Raw genomic sequence first — 20,000 nt, forward strand, 5'->3', positions numbered from 1 at the left:
TTTGTGTCATCATTGTAGTTGAGTGTCATCGGTGTAGTTGTCTGTTGTGTTATTGTAGTTTGGTTGTGTCGTCAATGCAGTTGTATAGTTGTGTAATTGTGTGCTCGATTTAGTTGTGTGTCAGTAGAGTTGTGCAGTTGTGTCATCAGTCCAGTTGTGTATAGTATGCACGTTATAGATGTGGGTTTGGGTCATTAGTGTTGTTGTGTGTTTGTGTCGTCATTGTAGTAGTGTCTGTTGTGTCATTAGTGTAGTTTTGCACTTGTGTTGTCATCAGTGTTTATTGTATGTTTGTCTCTTCAGTGTAGTTGTGTGTTTGTGTTATCAGTGTAGTTGTGTGTTGTGTCATTAGTCCAGTTGTGTGCCTCTGTCATGTATTGTGTCATCTGTGTAGTTGTGTCATCAGTGTTATTGTGTTTGTCATCAGTATAATTGAGTGTTTGCATAGATGTGTGTTGTGTTTTTGTCAACACTATTGTTGTATGTTGTGTCATTAGTGTAGTTTTGTCTTTGTGTTGTGTGTTTGTGTCATCATTGTAGTTGAGTGTCATCGGTGTAGTTGTCTGTTGTGTTATTGTAGTTGTGTTGTGTCGTCAGTGCAGTTGTATAGTTGTGTAATTGTGTGCTTGGTTTAGTTGTGTGTCAGTAGAGTTGTGCAGTTGTGTCATCAGTCCAGTGGTGTATAGTATGCACGTTATAGATGTGGGTTTGGGTCATCAGTGTTGTTGTGTGTTTGTGTCGTCATTGTAGTTGTGTCTGTTGTGTCATTAGTGTAGTTTTGCACTTGTGTTGTCATCAGTGTTTATTGTATGTTTGTCTCTTCAGTGTAGTTGTGTGTTTGTGTTATCAGTGTAGTTGTGTGTTGTGTCATTAGTCCAGTTGTGTGCCTCTGTCATGTAGTGTGTCATCTGTGTAGTTGTGTCATCAGTGTTATTGTGTTTGTCATCAGTATAATTGAGTGTTTGCGTAGATGTGTGTTGTGTTTTTGTCAACACTATTGTTGTATGTTGTGTCATCAGTGTAGTTTTGTCTTTGTGTTGTGTGTTTGTGTCATCATTGTAGTTGAGTGTCATCGGTGTAGTTGTCTGTTGTGTTATTGTAGTTGTGTTGTGTCGTCAGTGCAGTTGTATAGTTGTGTAATTGTGTGCTCGGTTTAGTTGTGTGTCAGTAGAGTTGTGCAGTTGTGTCATCAGTCCAGTTGTGTATAGTATGCACGTTATAGATGTGGGTTTGGGTCATCAGTGTTGTTGTGTGTTTGTGTCGTCATTGTAGTTGTGTCTGTTGTGTCATTAGTGTAGTTTTGCACTTGTGTTGTCATCAGTGTTTATTGTATGTTTGTCTCTTCAGTGTAGTTGTGTGTTTGTGTTATCAGTGTAGTTGTGTGTTGTGTCATTAGTCCAGTTGTGTGCCTCTGTCATGTATTGTGTAGTTGTGTCATCAGTGTTATTGTGTTTGTCATCAGTATAATTGAGTGTTTGTGTAGATGTGTGTTGTGTTTTTGTCAACACTATTGTTGTATGTTGTGTCATCAGTGTAGTTTTGCCTTTGTGTTGTGTGTTTGTCATCATTGTAGTTGTGTGTTGTGTCGTCGGTGTAGTTGAGTGTGTCATCGGTGTAGTTGTCTGTTGTGTTATTGTAGTTGTGTTGTGTCGTCAGTGCAGTTGTATAGTTGTGTAACTGTGTGCTCGGTGTAGTTGTGTGTCAGTATAGTTGTGCAGTTGTGTCATCAGTGTTGTATGTAGGTCAGTGTTGTGTGTTGTGTCCGCGGGGCTGCACTGTAGTGTGTGTCCTCTGCTGGAGTGATTGACAGCTCCTCTGATCCCCACTGAAGGCTGCAGCTTCTCTGAGAATAAACCTGCTCCTCCTCCTCCTCCTCCAGTCTAATTGAGGCAAATAAACAGAGACAGACCCACACAATAACACAATTAATGCTTCTCTCAGTCTCTTTTCTCTCTCTCTAGGATGCAATCATCTTTTATTTCCCATTAATGAAACAACACCTCATTTTATGGCCGGCTGAAGCGAACAGCGTGGATTGTGGGTAAATGAATAAAAACAAATGAATCTTGTTAGTAAAACGGCTTCACATATTTACTGCAGCTTGGCGTGTAAATGAGCTTCAGATTCAAGTCAAAAGAAAAACTCTGCTCTTGTGATGAAAAATCACAGCAAAAATACACTGCTGGTCAAACCCAGGCTCATTCTGAAAACGTACCCCTATATACATTTCTGGAGAGCACCAAATACAGCCCAGGAGGAGTTTTTATTTTCACGAATACACTAGAGGCCGCTGTGTACGCTTTTTGAGATCCCAATTCTCTCTCCTGAGTGCCGTTTACGCCTGCTCTTCTTGTGTAAATCCACCAAAGGCCACTGTGTATGCAATTTGAGATCTTAAATTTCTCTTGCGAGTGCCATTCGAGCCCGCTCTTCTCGCGTAAATCCCCTAGAGGCTGCTGTTTACACTTTAAGATCTCAAATTTCTCTCACGAGTGCCATTCGTGCCCGCTCGTTATGCAATCTGAGATCTCAAATTTCTCTCGTGAGTGCCATTCGTGCCTGCCCTTCTTGCGTAAATCCACCAGAGGCCGCTGTGTATGCTTTTTGAGATCTCTGATTACTCATGCGAGTGCCATTCGTGCCTGCCCTTCTTGCATAAATCCACCAGAAGCCACTGTTTGCTTTTTGAGATCTCAAATTTCTCTCGCAAATGCCATTCGCGCCTGCTCTTTACGCGTAAATCTGCCAGAGGCCGCTGTGTACGCAATTTGAGATCTCAAATTTCTCTCACGAGTGCCATTCGTTCTTGCTTTTCTTATCAAAAGCTTTTTAATAACGGTCCAAAAAACTAGTCCACCCAAATCTATATGTTATAGAAAAATATTAAATACAAATTTTAAAAAGAGGAAAATTCAAGAGAAGCAAAAAAATCTATAAATTTAGTTGAAATTTTGTAGGTTGTAATTTATTTTTGCAATATTTTGCTTGAATTTAATTGTATTATCTCTCAATTTTTAAAGATTTTTCGATGACTAAAATATTATTTTAATTAATCTATCTTTCATAAATCTGTTTTGTTTAAATACACCAAAATACATTTCCTATATTCACTGAGAAATGGATAAAAATTTAAATTTTCAAAATGGGGTGTCTCAATTATGCTGAGCACTGTATACATATACAGCTAAAATCAAAATTATTAGCCCCTCTTTGAATTTGAATTTTTCATTTTTAAATATTTCCCAAATGATGTTTAACAGAGCAAGGACATTTTCACAGTATGTCTGATAATATTTTTTCTTCTGGAGAAAGTCTTATTTGTTTTATTTCGGCTAGAATATAAGCAGCTTTTAATTTTTCAAAAAACATTTTAAGGTCAATATTATTAGCCCCTTTGAGCTATATATGTATTTTCGATAGTGAACAGAACCGACCCTTCTTATCTGAACATGCAGCTCAACTCCTTGTTCAAGCTCTTGTTCTCTCCAAACTGGATTACTGCAACTCTCTACTAGCTGGGCTTCCAGCTAACTCTATCAAGCCTCTTCAACTGCTCCAGAATGCAGCAGCACGAGTTGTCTTCAATGAACCTAAACGAGCACATGTCACTCCGCTGCTAGTCCGTTTGCACTGGCTGCCAGTTGCTGCTCGCATCAAATTCAAAGCTCTGATGTTTGCCTACAAAGTGACTTCTGGCCTAGCACCTTCTTATCTGCTCTCACTTCTGCAGATCTATGTGCCCTCCAGAAAATTGCGTTCTGTGAATGAACGTCGCCTCGTGGTTCCATCCCAAAGAGGCAAGAAATCACTTTCGCTCACGCTCACGCTCAATCTGCCCAGTTGGTGGAATGAACTCCCTAACTGCATCAGAACAGCAGAGTCACTCGCTATTTTCAAGAAACGACTAAAAACTCAACTATTTAGTCTCCACTTCACTTCCTAATCTGCAATTGCCTCTTTGAATATCACACTAACTGTACAAAAAAAATAAATAAATAAAAAAACTAATACAACTAATACTTCCCTTCTTAGACTTTACAGACCTGAAACTTGCCTTTAGTACTTATTCATTGTTGCTCTTAGTTGTGTAAATTGCTTCCTTGTCCTCATTTGTAAGTCGCTTTGGATAAAAGCGTCTGCTAAATGACTAAATGTAAATGTAAATGTAAAGAACAAATCATCATTACACAATACCTTGCCTAATTCCTCTAACCTGCCTAGTGTACCTAATTAACCTAGTTAAGCCTTTAAATGTCACTTTAAGCTGTATAGAAGCATTCTGAAAAATATCTAGTCAAATATTATGTACTGTCACCATGGCAAAGATAAATCAGTTATTAGAGATGAGTTATTAAAACTATTATGTTTAGAAATGGGTTGAAAAAATCTTGTGTGTGAATGTGTGTATGGGTGTTTCCCAGTACTGGGTTGCAGCTAGAAGGGCATCCGCATGGGTAGAACACATGCTGGATAAGTTGGTTGTTTATTCCGCTGTGGCGACCCCTGATCCCTGATGGGACTAAGCCGAAGGTGAATTAATGAATGAATTAATAAGATGCTATATTAAAGTGTAATAAATAAATTAACATTTTTTACTGTATGATTGATCAAGTTAATGCAGAACTGATATCTAAAAAAACAACAACACAAAAACATGGATTATTATTTTAACACTAAGTTACTGAATACACTAGATTCCTCTTAAAACACCTGAAAGCCTCTTTGTGACCTATAGAACAATAGATTTTCTGTATTAAAGCATTTTTCGATTGTCTTTTCATGTGGATCTGAAGTCCATCTGTGTGTTCAGATGAAAGAGAAGAGCGTCCGCTTTAAGATCAGAGAAAAAAACAAGTGGTGATGCATGTCAGTCTCACTCAGCCTGAGTTTCTGTAAAAAAACAACAACAATCATGCAAGAGCTCTTCAGACTCTCAGCTGTGTCTCTTAGGAAGAAATTAGATTAAATGGAGGGAATATGAGACTTTTGCTTAAATCTTCCTCTTAGATGTTTCTTCTAAGAGATAGATCATATAAACATACAGGGCCCTATCATACACCCGGCGCAGTGTGGCGCAAGGCGCGGCGCAATAGTCTTTTGGTAGTTTCAGCTTGGCGCAAGAGTCGTTTTGAGGCGTTGCGCTACTCTGTGTAAATAGCAAATGCATTAGCGCTCATATGTGCGTCCATAGGCGTTCTGGTCTAAAAAGGAAGGCGATCTGAGGCGTACTGCAGGCGCGTTGCTATTTTGAGAAACTAAAATAGATTTTTCATTAGACCAAAACAAACCCGGTCTAAACTCCGGCGCAGAGTTGCGCCTTGCTTAAGCACTGCTTAATACGCACAAGAGAGCAATAGGCAAATATCTTTACATATGAAAACATTTAAATATTAAGGATATATATAGGAAATAATAAGAATAGATATAGGATATAAATATAAATGATTAAAATATTACAAAACATTATTTTCTAGTCTAAATAAATATGAAAAATCACTGCTTTTATATGTTCTTTATCTCGGGAGGCTTTTTCAGTTCATTCATAACAATTTGCTTTTGTATAATGTTATTATTATTAGCAGTATTATTTATTATATCCATATTTATATTTGTTTTATTAAAAACAAGCTTAGATTTGCCCACCTGTCAGGTTTTAGACCGTATGGGGCACAGCATGTGTTTTAGGGTATAACCCAGGTTTTTGAACACACTTCGTTATTGTTCTTCATTTATTCGTTTCCTGGAAATTAGAACTGAATTTAGAAATAGTTTTGACACAAATTGTTGCGCTTAACAAACGCAACTAATTATTTATAGACTAATTGATGTCTGTGCGTAAAGGTTTCCCAATCCACGAGAGCGAAAGTGAAAGTAGATCATTTATCTCTCATTCTCATGCAGTAGATGCTCTGTTTAACTGTTTTCTGTAAAAAAAAACTGTTAACTGTAGTGAAATGCTCATTTTTTCCACTTAGACTTACTTTGCGTCCTGTAAATAGCGAATGCGCTTATGGCGCGACGCAGCTGGGTCTTAAAGATAATGGGAGATGAGAATCTAATTGGTTTATTCTCAAAACACACCTATAACTCATTAAGAAAATAAGCTCAACCCTTTTAGACCATGCGCCATAACGCAAAGCAGATTTTCCCGTCCTTAAATTAGCAAAAATGCGTTCTGACACGCCCTGAAGCGTTTGCGCCCTGCGTTTTGCGCTCTGTGCATGGACCGTCAAAATAGAGCCCACAGTGTTTCAGGGGCTCTTGATTTTTCAGTATAGACTAATTCCACGCGGCCGCCATTTTCAAAAGCGAAATCGAGGCTGCGGTGGGAAAAAACCTGGATGTATCGTTGGGAGTTACATGGGAACGTTGTGTACCTGGCTGTATATCTTATCAGCGAAGAGAAAGTGACACAAATTTATAATTTCACCGCCTTCAGAGTGACCTGTAGGTCCGTTCTGAATGAATGGTGAAAATAAAAAAAGATATCTGAGCTTATTTTCAGCTAAGTTAAGGGAAATGGCACTATTAACCAACATTTTCTTTCCCAAACACACGTTTTAGATGCCATTTATCAAACTAAAGTTAATAAACTGATTCTTTCACTATATTAGACTTGTCACGATACTGAATTAAAAGAAAAAACATCAATTTCCCGCTAACATGTAAGGCACTGTTGATGGCTTTCCTAAAACAGCGCTGATTTTACATTATGCTCACGTGCTCAAAACAAATGAGTGTGATTGGCCGAGAAGGTCATCAGTTCACCATCCACTGTTTACAGTTCATCAGACGCTGGATTCCTACCGGGTTCACTATCACGTCAAAACAAGTTGCCATGCGCTTTACGAGCTACATACCTCGCGCAACTGTGTGTCGCGCTCTTTTATGTTGTCTCTGTCAATGAGAGATGTGAAATTTGTCAGATGACTGCATTTTGGTTCGTTTCAACTGGTTCGGACCAAAGCTAGCAGTGTGGTGTGAAAGCGACTCAAAGACGGCAGAAAATGCAACGGTGTATCATTTATTGCCCTTGGTCTGGTCTAAGGGTGCTTTCACACCTACACTTTTGTTTCGGACCCTGCCTCGTTTGCCCAGTTAGCGCGGTTCGTTTGGCATATGTGAACAGGGCAATCGCGCTCTGTTCCGCGCCAAAGTAATCGCTCCGAGACAGCCTGAGTGAAGTGGTCTCGGCTCGATTGAAACGAACCCTGGAGCGGTTCGATTGCAGTGAGAAAGAGATCCGATCCGAGCGGGGTTATATCACAGTGTTTTATGGATATGTAATAGGCATACGGCTATATGAAGAGAGAATTGTGAGTATGGCGGGAAGTTTCGCGAGTCTCCGGATGCCCGCAAACGAGTGATGATCTCTCGATAATCTCGCGTCTCCCTCCCGGTCCACAAAGGCATCGTCGCGCACCCTTCTCACCCCTCCCCACCGCCTCTCTCCACAGACACATGGAAGTTACATGGGAACGTTGTGTTCGCCTGTCAGCGAAGAGAAAGTGACACAAATTTGTAATTTCACCGCCTTCAGAGTGACCTGTAGGTCCGTTCTGAATGAATGGTGAAAATAAAAAGGGATATCTGAGCTTATTTTCAGCTAAGTTAAGGGAAATGGCACTATTAACCAACGTTTTCTTTCCCAATCACACGTTTTAGATGCCATTTATCAAACTTAAAGGTTCAGGACACCCTGGAGAACTTTTTTCTTTATTTTAACAGATTTGTTAGTGTTGAGCATCAGTTAAAACAATGTTACAACCTGTTAGCTTTAATTGTGGGGAAAACTGGATAATTTTGAGCTTTTGTCAGCTAATTTCAGCTTCCGGGTTTAAAATGATTTTTGGGGCGGGATCAAAATCGGCGACGTAGCGCAGTACTGCAAGTGCAATGATGACGCTTCGGTTTCTCATTATTATTCATAGCGGAGTTTTCTTATCCTATGAGAAGAGCCGGCTGCTTAATTATTCATGAGAGCACTTGCATTCCGAAGGCAGACCTGCCAGTTTCAAGCAAGCTGTGAGACAGACCAACGGGACGCAGTAGCCGTTCATGAAGGCTCGTATGTGTTTGTTTCCATGATCCACGGGGTTTGTTGCATGTTTTATCCCCGCGATCTTGTCAGGGCCGATCATACAGCAAAGCTGTGTGTGTGCTGCAAGCATTTTTGTCGGGAGAGCAGCACGCGAATTAGAGAATGGCGGGCGTTGACTTTTATCAGGAGTTCGTTCACATTCAGATACATCACTGTGCTGCTGTGTTTGCCTAAATTCTCCAGATTACCAGCAGGGTTAATGGTTAAAACAGACAGGTCAGGAGACCTGCTGCACTGAGTCTGCTGGATACGGGGATTGAGGGAGAAGTCCTCATTTATAGGGTTTACATGAACACATTTATCTTTATAATGATATAAATTGTGGTTGTCTGTATATGAAATTACGAATAACAAATGTAGCAGGGCATTAAATTACTGTTCATTTCTTTGCATTTTAACTTTGTAAACTATAAACTCATGCGTCTCCTCAGGGTTTGTGTCTCATTTTGTGAGCTGTCAACAACAGTTGTTCGCTCCCCTTCTCCCCTGCTGGCCACGCCCACTCCTGCCCTATGCTCGCGGAGCTCCACGCCCATTAATCATGCATCTTTTGAAAAATTCTGAAGTAGACTTTAACCGAAAGTGGGGGTGTCATGGCCCTTTAAGTTAATAAACTGATTCTTTTACTATATTAGACGTGTCACGATACTGAATTAAAAGAAAAAACATCATTTTCCCGCTAACATGTAAGGCACTGTTGATGGCTTTCCTAAAACATCGCTGATTTGCCATTGTGCTCACGTGCTCAACAGAAATGAGTGTGATTGGCCGAAAAGGTCATCAGTTCACCATTCACTGTTTACAGTTCATCAGACGCTGGATTCGAACCGGGTTCACTATCACGTCAAAACAAGTTGCCATGCGCTTTACCAGCTACGTCACTCGCGCAACTGTGTGTCGCGATCTTTTATGTTGTCTCTGTCAATCAAATGGTGATGGGCGGCAATCACTCAATTAGCTTATTCCTACGAGGTGCTCTTTTTGCATTTAGCCTAAATAGACACTCCAAAATCGGCATCGCCTGTGCCCATGATGCCCATTCGTTAATCCGGCCCTGCCAGTAACAATCCTGTCTACTGTCCCAGGGGTCTCGCACACTGGCCCATCTTTAGTTCTTGTGTCGTTGTTTTTCCCACTTAATATTACGTCAAAGAAAACTTAAAACTGGATCTTGAATACGCAATATCTGAGGTCTATACAGTAGAGCATTACAGTGTTCATGAGTATAATTGTAGCTTTATTGATGTGTGTGGTGTGATTGTGTGTGTCAGTCATGTTGACAGCTCCTCAGCGTGTGTGTGTGTGTGTGTGTGTGTGTGTGTGTTCCAGATGGAGGATGTGCTGGTACCTGCCCTCTGATTCTCTCCTCAGCATCTGTGCAGCTCTGTGGAGCGTGGAGGACCTGCAGCTGCAGCTGTGCAGACAGAAGCACAACATCTGGGAGTCCTGCGGGACACGAGAGGAGCGTCCCGCTGATGTGCTCAGCTGCTGCCTCTCACACACACACACACACACACACACACACACACACACACACAGAACAGGAGCTGCAGCAGTACAGTAAGTACAGTACAGTTTATCTATCTGTCTGTCAATCTGTCTCTGTCTAACTTTATCTATCTATCTATCTATCTATCTATCTATCTATCTATCTATCTATCTATCTATCTATCTATCTATCTATCTATCTATCTATCTATCTATCTATCTATCTATCTATCCCTCTGTCTGTCTGTCCGTCTCTCTCTCTCTCACTCTCACTCTCTCTCTCTCTCTCTTTCTCTTTCTCTCTCTCTGTCTGTCTGTCAATCTCTCTGTCGTTGGTTGGTCAGTCTGTTTGTCTATTCAACTGTCTAACTTAACAAGGCAAGGCAAGTTTTTTTATATAGCACATTTCATATGCATTCAAAGTGTATGAGTGTGTGTGTGTGTGTGTGTGTGGATGTTTCCCAGAGATGGATTGCAGCTGGAAGGGCATCTGCTGCGTAAAAACTTGCTGGGTAAGTTGGCGGTTCATTCCGCTGTGGCGACCCTGGATTAATAAAGGGACTAAGCCGTCAAGAAAATGAATGAATAATAATAATAATGAGTCTTTTATATCATATAACCTATCATCATAGGTGCCTTCCTAAATAATATTCGTTCATTTCTGGGATATTACGATTACTATTAAACATAAAGACTAAGCAAAGCAAAATATATAGACAATTAATTTCCACCACAGTCATTTGCCCTAAAAATACTAACAAATACACAAAAGTGATTGGAAATTACATTTGCTATTAAATATGAAAGGCTAAGCAAAGCAATATATATATAGACAGTTAATTGCCACCACAGTCTTTTTGTCCTAAAAATAAGGAACAAATACAAAAAAAGTTAAAGTAAATTACATTTGCTATTAAACATGAGACTAAGCAAAGCAAAATATATAGCCAAGTAATTTCCTCCACAGTCATTTTGTCCTGAAAATACTAACAAATACACAAAAGTGATTGGAAATTATATTTACTATTAAACATAAAGGCTAAGCAAAGCAAAATATATAGCCAATTTCCACCATCGTCATTTTGTCCCAAAAATACGAACAAATACAAAGAAAGATAAAGTAAATTACATTTGCTATTAAACATAAAGGCCAAGCAAAGCAAAATATATAGCCAAGTAATTTCCTACACAGTCATTTTATCCTGAGAAAAACTCACAAATACAAAAAAGTTTGATTATAAATGAAATTTACTATTAAACATAAAGGCTAAGCTAAGCAAAACATATAGCCAAGTAATTTCCACCACAGTCATTTTGTCCCAAAAATACTAACAAATATAAAAAAAGTGATTGGAAATTACATTTGCTATTAATTATGAAGGCTAAGCAAAGCAAAAGATATAGTTAAGTAACTTCCACCACAGTCTTTTTGTCCTAAAAAAAATACCAACAAATACACAAAAAGTGTGATTGGAAATTACATTTACCAGAAAAAAAGCACCAAAAATAGCGTGCATCTGCAGTGTTGTGTGGTGTTTCCCTAAGCTGAATGAGTGTGTGTTGAATAGTGAAGCTCATGTGCAGCTGCGCTCGGCCTGATGCTGACAGTAATCAAAGCCTGATTGTTCGTCTCACAGCCGTTCAGCACATCTGAGTCGACTTCTGACAAACCCTCACACACACATACACACACACTGTTGCTTAGTAACCCGAGCACATGGCTGACCTTATACGTGTGGTCATAAAAATGTATGAAGTGTCTTTATTTATTCCTCGATTTTGTTTCGTTCTCTGTCTCACTTTGGTCAGTTTTGTTTCGCCACTGACAGGATGACTCTGAATCATTATCTGGGTCAAGGAATCAAAAGAGATTTCCAGCATTACAAAAGTTCAATGCTGCTTTTTCGTTCTCGTACAGTGTTTTGTTTTTGTTCTTTTTTTCAAAACAAAAATAATATATTTTCAATATTATTTATGCAGAACCGTCGCGCAGTGGGTAGCACAATCGCCTCACAGCAAGAAGGTTGCTGGTTCGAGCCTTGGCTGAGTCAGTCAGCGTTTCTGTGTGGAGTTTGCATGTTCCTTCTGTGTTTGTGTGGGTTTCCTCCGGGTGCTCCGGTTTCCCCCACAGTCCAAAGACATGCAGGTACAGGCTAAATTGTCCTTAGTATATGAGTGTGAATGAGTATGTATGGATGTTTCCCAGAGATGGGTTGCAGCTGGAAGGGCATCCGCTGCGTAAAAACACACTGGATAAGTTGGCGGTTCATTCCACTGTGGCGACTCCAGATTAATAAAGGGACTAAGCCGACAAGAAAATGAATAAATGGATAATACTAATAATGATAATAATAATAATAATAATAATTCTGATAATAATAATTATAATAATAATACTGATTATAATAATGATAATAATAATAATACTGATAATAATAATGATGATGATAATTATAATAATACTGATAATAATAATAATAATGATAATAATGATGATAATAATACTAATAATGATAATTTTAATAATAATAATAATACTAATAATAATAATAATAATAATAATAATAATACTGATAATAATGATAATGATGATAATAATACTAATAATGATAATTTAATAATAATAATAATACTGATAATAATGATAATGATGATAATAATAATGATAATTTTAATAATAATAATAATAATAATAATAATAATAATACTGATAATAATAATAATAATAATAATAATTAAAATGATAATAATAATGATAATAATACTAATAATGATAATTTTAATAATAATAATGATAATACTGATGATAATAATAATAATAATACTGATAATAATAATAATAATAATAATAATAATAATAATAATTAAAATGATGATAATACTAATAATGATAATTTTAATAATAATAATAATAATAATAATACTGATGATGATAATAATAATAATAATAATAATAATAATAATAATAATAATAATAATACTGATAATGATAATAATAATACTTAGAATAATAATAATAATAATATTATTAATAATAATAATGATAATAATAATAATAAAAACAACAATAATAATAATAATAATAAAAATAATAATAATGATGATGTTAATAATAATAATAATACTGATAATAATAATAATATTGATAATAATAATTAATAGTATTATTACTAATAATAATGATGATAATAATATTGATAATAATAATAATAGAGTTAGAAATTCAGTATATTTACATTTGTATTTATTTCTTATAGGTGTATTCATTTTATCAAACTTTTTTCATAGAGACATATTATATTGTAGATAATATAAAGTAAATCATTTCAGTTAATTACATTTAGTTTCTATAAATCTGTTATAAAACGCTCTGCATTTGCATCTCTGGTGTAAGTGTGGAGTCTGAGGCGTTAAAGCTATTATTATTCTTTCATTCAGTGGCTCCTTTCATTCTCTCTCTCTCTCTCTCTCTCTCTCTCTCTCTCTCTCTCTCTCTCTCTCTCTCTCTCTCTCTCTCTCTCTCTCTCTTTCCTGCAGTGTGTTTTATTGCAGTCTTGCTGGGCGTGGATCATGTGAGCAGCCAATCACAGGTCAGCAGGAGGGCGGGGCTCTGGTCTCATCATCACAATAAAAAGCAGAAGGTCAGCAGTTCCTCATTCACACTTCACAATAAACTGATCCAGGATTCAATAAACTCCAAACAGGTCAAACGACAGATGCTGCTGGGTTTCCTGCACAATTCAGCAGCACATTTGAATGCTTATCTAAATGAAGACCGTGACTGAGAATCACATTATTATTCTTTATTGTATAAAAATGCAATTATTAAATGTATTTAATTTGTTTCAATATGGCTAATATATTGAGAAAAATATATACCAGAAAAGAAGTACAACAAATTATCCTAAAATAATTCCTTGATAATCGTTTTCCATTTTTTAATTAGATAAAAATGTTTATTTAATTTAATCAAATATTTTATTTTATTGTTTTTGAGTTTTTTTTTCTTCCCCCCAGGACCATTTTCTACTTTATTTTAAAAATATTGTGTTTTATTTTGTTTTTTATTTCCTTTTAAGAATATTTAATTTATATGCAGTATCATTGGAAATGGGCAACATGGTGGCTCAGTGGTTAGTACTGTTGCCTCACAGCAGGAAAGTAGCTGATTCTCCCCATGTTGGCGTGGGTTTCCTCCTGGTGCTCCGGTTTCCCCCACAGTCCAAATACATGCGCTATAAGGAAATTGAATAAACTAAATTGGCCGTAGTGTACAGTATGTGTGTGAATGAGTGAGTGTGTATGGATGTTTCCCAGTACAGGGTTGTGGCTGGAAAGGCATCCACTGTGTTCAACATGTGCTAGAATAGTTGGTGGTTCATTCCACTGTGGCAACCCCTGATGAATATAAAAGGAATACGCTAAAGGAAAATGAATGAATGAATCATTGGAAATAAATAGTAAAATATTGGAAAATATTTAACTGAATCATTTTTTTCCTGGATCATTTTTCGCTTCAATCAGTAAAAATTTACATATTTTTATTTTATTTTTCAATAATATTGAAAAATATTAAATTAACAAAGTTTTTAAAATCTTTAACCTCACTGAAAAATATGTGTAACTGACGATCCTGTATTTTTTTCATGTACCATTTTTTACTTTACTTTAAACAATTAATTTATTCATTTATTTTCTTTTCGGCTTAGTCACTTTATTCATCAGGGGTCGCCACAGCGGAATGAACAGCCAACTTATCCAGCATGTGTTTTACGCAGCGGATGCCCTTCAGGCTGCAACCCAATCACTGGGAAACATCCATGCACACTCATTCACACACTACGCACTATGGTCAATTTACGGTCAATATGCTTGCTGGTTCGAGCTCTGGCTGGGTCAGTTGGCATTTCTGTGTGGAGTTTGCATGTTCTCCCCGTGTTGGCGTGGGTTTCCACCGGGTGCTCCGGTTTCCCCTTACAGTCCAATGACATGCGGTATTAATTGAATTGGGTAAGCTAAATAAACCGTAGCATATGTGTGTTAATGAGAGTGTATAGGTGTTTCCCAGTGATGGGTTGCAGCTGGAAGGGCTGTGTAAAGCATACAATATGACGGATTAGTTGGTGGTTCATTCCGCTGTGGTGACCCCAGATTAATAAAGGGACTAAGCTGAAAAGAAAATGAATGAATGAAAAACTACAATTTTCATGCCATAAATACAGACAAACATTATTATTTCTTAATTTTCCATCTATCAGAATCCTCGCCTCTGTGTTGAGATGTGATTTTAACTCCTGTTTTTCTTCTTCTTCTCTATCTCCTCGTTTATTTATCTCAGGAAACACCAGCAGACACTGTTTGCTTTCCTTCACGTTTTCATTGGTCCTGCAGACAAATCTGCTTGTGCTGCAGTGAATGAATCTGAATGAAGACGCTGCCGCACCGAGCATTCAATATCTGTGATCAATACATGGATCTGCAGCAGCGGTTCAGCTCAATCAGGCGCTCGTTCTCCTGTGTGCAGCGTTTCATTGAGCCGCCAGTGATTCATGTGAGTCCTCTTATTAGGGAGCACGTCTGCTGTAAAACAAGCTCATTCATTCGAGCACGTTTAAGGAAACCAAACACACGTCCTCTGCTGAAACTGTAAATATGAGCAAACAATGCTGTAAAAAAGCCTTTAGAGTTGTACTTTAATCTTGTGTTTAAAGTATTGACAGAAAAACTCTTTCATCGAGAATAAATAACTGGAGGTTTTATCAGAAAGCGAACATCTTTGTTAAATATACACTCAACCCAAATATTTTTTTTAGGATTTCTTACATTATCTATGTTTGTTTGGTATAGTTTTGAAAATTGTTATAAAATATGATAAGAACTGTGTCCACGTTTATCAGAATAGTGTCAGAACTGAAAAAAAAAAAAAAGTATTAATTTCTGAGACTTGGTAATACTTGCCTGTCGATCTATATCAGTGGGCGGGGAAAACCACACTTCTATCTCACGTTGCGGTCAAAATCACTGAAATTTGGATCTTTTTTTAATGTCAGGAAATTTATATATATATATATATATATATATATATAATATATATATATATATATATATATATATATATATATAATGTATATATATATATATATATATATATATATATATATATATATAWAWATATATATATATATATATATATATATATATATATATATATATATATATATATATATATATATATATATATATTATTATATTATTTATATATATTATTTTTTTATTTTTTTGCTTAAAAAATATCAAAGTTGAGTGATTGAGGGTGAGTAAATGTAAACTTTACATTTTAAGCCAAATATCAATTTAATTTCTATAAATTAAATAAATTTTTTTATTAATTTTTTAATTAAATTAATTTCTATATATAATAAATGTTTATTGTGTAAACCAGTGGTCACCAAACTTGTTCCTGGAGGGCCGGTGTCCTGCAGATTTTAGCTCCAACCCTAATCAAACACACCAGAACAGGCTAATCAAGGTCTTACTAGGTATACTTGAATCATCCAGGCAGGTGTGTTGAGGCAAACACTTTACAATCTCCTTGTGTTCCTGCAATAAGACTCGTTCTGTCTGTGTTTGGTGGTGGTTTTTAACTGCTGTTGTTTATAAAACTATCAATATCTCTGTAGCAGCATGAGTTAAAGGGGTCAGTTCACCCAAAATCGAAAATTTACTCACCCTCATGTAGTTTCTTTCTTTTCTTGAACACAGGAGATGTTTTGGAAACTTGTTGTCACCGACTTCAGTAACAAGGATTAAAAAAATACAGTAGAATTTAATAACTGCTGGCAACATATTTTGTCATATCTTCTTCTGTGATCACAGACATCAAATTTGGAAACTGGGGTCTGTTCTTCGTACCTCGCTTAAATTATCTAAGATGATTTTGCCGATCCTGGATCTTTTAATCTTGATAACTGATCTCTCGCTAATTTGGTTCTTCAAACAAGTTCGCGAATCAGATTAGAATGTCTAGATGAACTGATCTGAGATCGCTCCGTGTGTTGTGAAGGACCGATCTATCGATCCTCGAAATCATGATCAGCAATAAAACGATTGGCTGACGGCACAGCAGCGTAATGACATCATCTGATTAATATTCAATTATCCATGTGAGCAAAATTACATCAAATTAGCAGAAAACGGTTTGTTAAATATGACACGCATTAACTTTCCACATTTGTTATGAGCTGCAGGCTTTACTCTTTCATGTGTCAAGAGTATTTATCATGCATTTCAATGCAAATCAATGTATTTAGTTCTACATTTAGAAAAGATTTTCTCTATTATAATAGCTGTTTTTTTAATCGCTGTATGGAATAACTGGATGTTTACAAAAGCATTTTGATATTGGTAAAGACGTCTGCAACTTTTGTTAAGCATAATCACTGGCATATTAACTGTCAAAACATGTTTATGACTGCAGTAATGTATAATTTCTTTTTTTTAAAACGTCACACATTGTGCATTCTATTATACACAAATTGTTCATATCAATGTTTTCTCTTTGCACCAACAGGTGGCAGTCTTTGTACTTTCATTTCGGGGGTGCAGATTGCATAAGTTTTATTAATATGTATAACTTTATTTATTTTATTAATAACTATAACTTTTTATATATATATATATATATATATATATATATATATATATATATATATATATATATATATATATATATATATATATATATATATATATATATATATTTAAAATAGTTACTATTTTCCCAAATGTATATAACTACTATTGTAAGAAAATATCAGAATTCGGTACATACTTTCTCTATTATCTTTGCTTGAACTGAGACAATCTAATCTTGTTTATATGAATTGAGCCTGCTTCCGATCAGGGGTCCGTTCTTCGTACGTGGATTACTCAGTTAGCTGGATTTGGATGTTGACGATTTGACATGATCCAGGATCGTTTCGTTCTTCAAAGCTGATCTGAGAGTTGTTGTCATGGCAACAGTTCTGCTAGGTCAAACCTGATCGGAAGCAGGTTCAATTCATATAAACAGGATTAGATCGGGTCAGTTCAAGCAAACATAATACAGAAAGTATGTTCCGAATTCTGATATTTTCTTACAGTAGTAGTTTTATATACTTGGGAAAATGGTACATATTTTTTAACTATATATATAAAGTTATGGTCATTAATAAAATAAATAAAGTTATACATATTAATAAAACTTATGCAATCTGCACCCTCGAAATGAAAGTACAAAGACTACCATCTGGTGCAAAGAGAAAACTTATTGATATGAACTTTTTAGATCGCTTTAGTACAAATTGTGTATAATAGAAATGCACAATATGTGACTTTTTTTAAAAGCAATAATACATTTATGCAGTCATAAACATATTTTGATAGTTAATATGCAGTGATTTGATGCTTCACAAAAGTTGCAGACGCCTTTACCAATATGAAAACGCTTTTTTTTAAACAACCAGTTATTCTTTACACCGATTAAAAAACGGCTACTATAATAAAGCAAATATTTTCTAAATGTGGAACTAAACACATTGATTTGCATTGAAATACATGATAAATACTCTTGACACATGAAAGTGTAAAGCCTGCAGCTCACAACAAATGTGGAAAGTTCTTGCGTGTCATATTAAACAAGCCGTTTACTGCTAATTTGATGTAATTTTGCTCACATGGATAATTGAATATTAATCAGATGATGTCATTACGCTGCTGTGCCGTCAGCCAACCGTTGCATTGCTGATCATGATTTCGAGGATCGATAGATCTGTCCTTCACAACACACGCAGCGATCTCAGATCAGTTTATCCAGACATTCTAATCTGATTCGCAAACTTTTGAAGAACCAAATTAGCGAGAGATCAGTTATCAAGATTAAAAGATCCGGGATCTGCCAAATAATCTTAGATCATTTAAGCGAGGTACGAAGAACGAACCCCAGGTTTGAGCTAGCAGAACTGTTGCTATAACAACAACTCTCAGATCAGCTTTGAAGAACGAAACGATCCTGGATCGTGTCAAATCGTCAATATCCAAATCCAGCTAACTGAGTAATCCACGTACGAAGAACGGACCCCTGGTAGGCATTGACTTCCATTCTGTAGCATGTTTTTTTCCTTCCATGGATGTCAATGGCTACTGGTTACCAATGTTCATTCTTGGTTAAACAAATCAAAGTTGAGTACTTGAGGGTGAGTAAATGTTGAGCACATTTTCATTTTTGAGAAGATGATTAATTTAACTGCTTATAAATGTTCATTGTGTTGACAAACACTTTTTAATCTCCTAGTTTTCCAGCATTAAGACTCGTTCTGTCTGTGTTTGGTGGTGGTTTTTGACTGCAGTTGTCCTCTGTATTGTGACAGAAATCCTGCATGCGCTGGTGTCGTCTGCTGTGAGCCGAGATGAAGGATTGGAGGAGCTGCTTTTGTAAGGGATTCTCCGGCTCAAACAGCTGCACGAGTCCCTGCCGCAGAAATGCTTGTTAGGGCAGAATCCAGCCGGAGCTCCAGGGAGCATCCAGACACAGTGACTATTCATAACTGTAATGGCGATCAACCACGTCGACAAAAAACAGCCAGCCGAGCGGAGCGGGAGATGTGCTGAAAACACACATTTATGGGGAATACTTACTGTATCAAAACTCGAAACGCTGTCCAAAAGCATCATTCTAGACCATTGCACACAGACAATGCATCACGTCAAGAGGTTTACTGTAGTAGTGTACTCTAGAACAACAACAAGACAGGTACTTGGATAGTAAAGTGCATTAGAATATATAATATTTAACAAACAAAAAAAAAAAACAGTAAAAATTTTTTAAAACCAAAATGAATGCAAAATAGCATCCCAAATACAATCCTAAAAATGCTTTATGAGCATTTTTTATTTTGTTGCATCAGAGTGGGATCATTTAAATTCATAAAATATATACATTGCATATGTACATATGTATAAAAACATACTTTGAATGTTTTTATCTGTTTTAAATATTTACCAAATGATGTTTAACAGAGCAAGGGAATTTTTACAATATGTCTGATAATATTTTTTCATCTGGAGAAAGTCTTATTTGTTTTATTTCGACTAGAAAAAAAAACAGTTTTATAATTTTTTTTACACCATTTTTAGGACAAAATTATTAGCCCCTTTAGACTATTTTTTCCCCAATAATCTACAGAAGAAACCCTCGCTATACAATGACTTGCCTAATTACCCTAACCTGCCTAGTTAACCTAATTAACCTAGTTAAGCCTTTAAATTTCACTTTAAGCTTTATAGAAGTGTCTCAAAAAATATCTAGTCAAATATTATTTACTGTCATGGCAAAGATAAAAAAAAAAATCAGTTATTAGAAATGAGTTATTAA

At 36.2% G+C, this 20,000-nt stretch overlaps 2 long non-coding RNA genes across 7 annotated transcripts in view; both read left to right on the forward strand.

Moving 5' to 3' along the window:
* The window catches only part of LOC141376444 (uncharacterized), a 5,861-nt gene extending 1,881 nt beyond the window's left edge, over positions 1-3,980 (forward strand). For all 3 annotated transcript variants that reach the window (XR_012386517.1, XR_012386518.1, XR_012386519.1), the window contains one exon: positions 1,182-3,980. This is a non-coding gene — a long non-coding RNA (uncharacterized lncRNA). The remainder of the gene's footprint in view (positions 1-1,181) is intronic.
* LOC103911777 (uncharacterized) overlaps positions 1-20,000 on the forward strand; it is a 26,081-nt gene that overhangs the window by 2,438 nt on the left and 3,643 nt on the right. The window contains exons 2-7 of one of the 4 annotated variants that reach the window (XR_012386522.1): positions 9,431-9,661; positions 10,055-10,101; positions 11,570-11,735; positions 13,127-13,230; positions 14,928-15,140; positions 18,997-19,379. This is a non-coding gene — a long non-coding RNA (uncharacterized lncRNA). Of the gene's footprint in view, positions 1-9,430; positions 9,666-10,054; positions 10,102-11,569; positions 11,736-13,126; positions 13,231-14,927; positions 15,141-18,996 lie in introns of all 4 variants that reach the window. The other 3 variants (XR_012386521.1, XR_012386520.1, XR_002459629.3) reach the window with 3 other exon arrangements.

Source organism: Danio rerio, chromosome 10 (assembly GCF_049306965.1).
Source record: "Danio rerio strain Tuebingen ecotype United States chromosome 10, GRCz12tu, whole genome shotgun sequence".
NCBI classification, from domain to species: Eukaryota; Metazoa; Chordata; class Actinopteri; order Cypriniformes; family Danionidae; genus Danio; species Danio rerio.